The sequence below is a fragment of the Pygoscelis adeliae genome, unplaced genomic scaffold, assembly GCF_000699105.1.
Source record: "Pygoscelis adeliae isolate BGI_AS28 unplaced genomic scaffold, ASM69910v1 Scaffold66, whole genome shotgun sequence".
Classification (NCBI taxonomy): Eukaryota; Metazoa; Chordata; class Aves; order Sphenisciformes; family Spheniscidae; genus Pygoscelis; species Pygoscelis adeliae.
In genome coordinates, this window is record NW_008825167.1 from 4889106 (window position 1) to 4894502 (window position 5397).

Here is a 5397-nt window from a genome sequence, read left to right on the forward strand (position 1 = left end):
CAACAGGCCCTGCTAAAAAGTTTGCCACCATCTTTTTTATAAGCCCCCTTGAAGTACTGATGGGCTGCAATAAGGTCTCCCCAAAGCCTTCTCTTCTCTAGGCTGAACAACTCCAACTCCCTCAGCCTTTCTTTGTAGGAGAGGTGTTCCATGCCACATGCTTTCCTTTCTTACCAGACTGTGGTAACCCTCTGAGAAACGTATCCAGAATTTTCAAGGTGATCTGGGATGGAAGGAGTTATGCGTTATAAATCAGTTGTAGGTATTATCATCAGCTGCTGAAAAAAGCATAGCAATGGGAGGAGCCATGGGGAAATAATTGTAGTGTATGTTAATTATGTTTAGTTAGCTTGTGCTCACTGCTCAGAAGCACATCACCCTGAATCAATTAATATCGGAGGAATGAAGAAGCATGAAAAAGGCACAGCTTATTATCTCTGTTCTTGAAGGCTGCAGTCTGATTCCCTCATTCTTCCACTACACAAATTTCTTACATCTAATTTCTTTCCAAAGTAAATAAAGACAATTTCTTGAGACATATGTTACCTGTGGACAGACGGTTCATTGTTTTTTAAATTGAGTGTATATGCATATGTGTGTGTGTGTGTTTCTGGTGCAGCTGGTATAATAGAGCTTTCACATTCATTTTTGCTTTTTAATTGAATAGTAAATTAATTTGATTAATAAAAATCCGGGGTATCTCCTGAATGTGAATTAAAGGCAGGTTAAGCACATAAATATAATATCTTTCAAACTAGTCATTTTACAAAGCTTCTAGTTTTTCTTTTCCTTTTACTTCCTTAGGGCTGTAGTAGTGACACTGGAGTGGGTGCATGCTGTTCGTAAATGTTTATTTCCGTTCTGAATGGCTATTTGAATCATTGCCAGCTAGGATATCTTGCAATCATTTTGTGCTATTTCTTAGTCTCTTTTAATATTATACTGAACTCTTTCTGAGCATATCTAATATCACATGACTGAAATGACTAATATTTAAATAATACCTAGCAAATACCAGATACCTGAATTGAACAGTTTAGCCATGTCTGATTTATTTTTTCCATCTTTAGAGGACCTGTTCCTTTTAATTTAGTGCTATTTTCCTGTTCTTTTAACACATGAATTATCTTGACTCCATGGCACTTCAACTGAACCTAGGAAAAGTCTCAAGACCTTGGGAGCAGGACCCAGCGGTATTATTTTTTGGTGACAGGTAAATAAGAGACTTTCTTTTTCTCAAAAGCTTAGTCTGGGAGGAGTAATGAGAGGCTACAGCAATGAGACAGGAAACCCAAAATAAGAACAGGAAAATGAGGATTGATTGGGATATCAAGTTGAGGCGCATACATGGCATATGCTTTGATCTTTGTCTATGAAAACACCTATGTGAAACCTTGTTTCTTTATTTGCTGTTTTAATATAAAGCATTATTGATCCTTTGCGCATTGATCTTTTGATCTAGTATCTCTTAAAACTTCACTTCTCCGATTTGTGGTGTACACTGGAAAACCTACATCTGTACAAAAACCCTTCTGTGTGCAGCAATACACTGCAGTCACTCCAAGGCCAAGATATATGATTTAACAAACCAACAAGTTATCTTTCCATTTCTAACTGATTTAAAAACAATTGCCTTACTGTTGCTTCAGAGGAGGGTGGGTCTTTCACTGTCACAAGGTCACTTTGCAAGTTTTAATTGCTGGGTGCTGTTCTGTCCTTTCATGGCTTTTCTAAGTGATAAATAGCTCATCGGTTCAAAAGCTAGTCTATATAAACAAGCTTATCTCTGCCCATAGTCTTTAATGAAAAATGAGTTGTGAGTATCATTGTTAATCATGGTAATTGCTAATGTTAAGAGGGCTGGTATTATGAGTTTTCCTATTAGGCTTTCAATTCGTTATATAAAATGAGCAATCTAGTAGCCATCTTTAGCATTCTAATTTTAATTATCTAGTGGCTGCATTTCAGTCCACCCTTTCTTTATTGAGATTAACAAAACCTTTAATGCAGTAACCAGTGTCTTTTGAAATAATTGGTCGAAGTTACTTGAAATGTTCAATGTGCAATCTTATCATTGAAGATCAACCCATCACACTATGATGTGCTTCCTTCTGGGAATCACTCTCTATTAGTTTTGATTTAGCTTACCTGACTTACGCTGGCAATTTTGCCCACATTTGTTCAGCTCTATACTAAAAAGACCCCACATTTTACATGTGTAAAATACAGAGCGTGTAAGGAAAAAAGATAGCAAGGGAAGACTTCAGGACTAGTCAAGCCTAGACTCTGCGAAGAATGAAAGACAAAAGAACAGAGGAAAAACAGATTTAAAACCCACAATAAAACTTCATACAACTCCTTAGACAACCAGCAGTAGTGTTTAAAAGAATTATGGACTACAGTATCCAGGCAGCAACTCCTAAAAAATTCACCATACTTCATGCATGTCTGCTTCAGCTTTGTAGGATGAAGTACATTGAATGTATCTTCTCTCCATCATTTGAGATACAAGTATTCATTACAGCAGCATCGTGCCCATTTAAATGAATCAAGAGGGAGAGCTGCTTTGAATATATCTGTGTGCATCAGTGTTGCAAGCTAAAGTGGCTGGCATCTCCCATTTTCTGGTTTTATATTTACATTATATATTACAGCATAATAAAGTTCTATTTATGGAAATGCAAAAGATGCAGAAGGTGACATTTACAGATGTATGAAAGAATCATTTCTTTTATCTCTAAAATAAACACAAGGTTTCTGCCAGTCCCAGTTTCTGCTGGAAAGAGGGTGGAAAGGTTAAAAAGGGTACAGAAAGGAATAGGTTATGGAATTTCCCCAAGGGAACTATTATATTTTTAAGAAATTCTTCCACACAAACACACATGGATCTGTTTATCATGGGAGGAAACAGAAAGACATGTGGGAGCTGGACATCACACCAAAGACAGTGGCACTGGGGCAGCGAGATGTTTATGGATGTTCCCAGCATACCTTGCTGATACAAACTGCCAGGAAGGGCTCCCAGATGTGAATATACTTAAATAGCTTTTCTAATAGCACTAAATATTCTAGTATAGGTGAGCTGTTAACTATCTTTGCCATTTGTACAGTTTGAGCTATCATTGACGGTCATCAGAAGGCTAGTTTGACTTTGATGTTTGCAAAATGGTGAAAGTTGAACGATATTCTTTGTTCTTGCATCAATATAAGGTGTTTCACTCACAGTTGCAAATCCTTTTATTTCTTGGCTACATTTAGCCATAAAATACCTCTATCCTTTGTTCTCAATGCCGAATTAGTTTCTTTAGGTCATAGAATAAGGAGTCTCAAACCCTGATTAGGGTCCTTTGGTGTTGTATTTATTTATTATCATTTTGTCACAGTAGAAATCCTCTTCATTAATTATGAGTGAAATTCAAGCAATGATCCAGGAATTTAAAGATGCTCTGCATTTTGCACCCCTCCCTTACTTGGCGTGTTCTAAGTTTTACAGGCTGCAGGGTAAGTTGAGTCCTGTTTGTACTCATGAGGATATGGCTGTGTGTGGGGGTAGCAATGGTTGCAGCTGGCCGTAAAGGACCTGGTTCTTCTAATGCTGTCACTCTACGTTAACACCGGAGAAAGTCTAAAGAAGACAGTAGGATTACTCCGAACTTATTATAGTGCAAATAAGAACCAACTCTCCTACTTTTAATGTTGTTGGTAGATATTCAATATCTCTGTTTAATACTCCAAGCATGACCTCCAGTGAGAAGTTCATTAGCTGCATACTGAAATAAGGCCTGACCCTAGGCAGAATGGAAAAGGACCTGGTGTTATGTAGCTCCTGTCAGTCCCAGAGTGCTTGTCAAGGTTATGAGTTAAAGATTGATAGCGGAGTCACTGCATAAGCATTTATATGAGAGGGGAGAGGTCACAAACAGGCCCTGGGTGTTAGATCCTCTGTTACAAAGAGAGGGAATATTGGCCAGAATGCAAGAGTAGTTGTCCTTCTCTTTTCAAGAAGTGTTATGGAAATCTGTCTACTGTAATACTTGTTCCTTCTTGAAACATGTTTCAAACTCTTAAAGAACTTATTTATATATCTCCAGGTGTAACTTCTACTGCTCTGCAGGTGCAGATGGAGCTATACAAGTAGTTAATTAAATGGTGTGACAGTCCTGTATATATCACAGGTAGGCCATATACAGAAAGGCCATATAAAACCTAGGAATTAACTCTTGATGTGTCCACCACATCCTAGGCATAACCACCAGCCTATTCTTCTGCCAGATTGCTATTGCACAGTTCCTTTTGCAAACAGCCAACTGCACAAACATGGAATGCACTACATGTTCTTAACATGCAGTGAATTTGGGTGATAAAGAGAATTTTGTCCATGGTATAGATGACCATAACTCTTTCAGGGCACTCTCTGTGAGAAACTAACAGGATCTGATTCTGGTAAGCTTATTTTATTTTGAGTCAACAGTACCTCTTTCAAAACTATTCTGTTTCAAGGCCTCAAATATTTTAAAAAAGGGAATTTAAATTTGCAGATGATCAAATGTCCATATCTCTTGATCAAGGAAGTCTGCCTTTGCACATTTTGTCTTAGGTCACTGTTTACCTTCAAGAAGATCAGTTGTGACACACAGTTTTAAAGAAATATTAGCCAGATTTCTTGTGCGCTATTCAGCTAAATCTACTCCAGTACCAACCCTTTTTCCTCACCTGGTGGTAATGGTGGCTTTCAGCTCTAGTTCTCCCTGGGCATTTTGCAGAGTCATCATTTTCCCAGCATGCTTTTCTGGTTCTGTTTTTTTTTTTTTTTTAATGTGGCACAAACCGGGAAAATGAGACCAGCTTTAGTAAATAAATTGTCTGCACCTATCCCTCCTCTGATTTAAAGGATTTTTTTTTTATGGCTGTAGAGATGGCCTATTTTCACCAGGCTGAAGTATCACATCATGGTTATAGGACACATATTTTTGGACACAAAATGCTGTAATGTTTTTTCAGTGGGGCAGGTGGGCATGTAAAAGTGTTTCTGGCTGTGCAACAGAATGGAGAGCACCAGGGGACCTCTTAGTTTACTAAATCAAATCCCCTCGCGGGCCCCATGTCATATAATCAGTGTATTGAGCTCCATTTTACAAGTGGTTGGTTTCATTAGCTCAGTTTGTACCATGAGATTTAGAGTAGCTTTCTGAAATATAGAGATTTTCTTCTAATGTCCAACCAGTGAATGTCCAGCAACCATATCTCGTCTCTGTCTTTCATTATCACCCTGCATACAACAAAATCCTTTAGTCTCTTTTTCTTTCCTTTGATCAACCTGGCAGGAAGGATGTTTGAATTTGTCTGTCCTGGATAAAGTTGACCAGAACTGTATACAATGCTTCCACTTATGTGGTA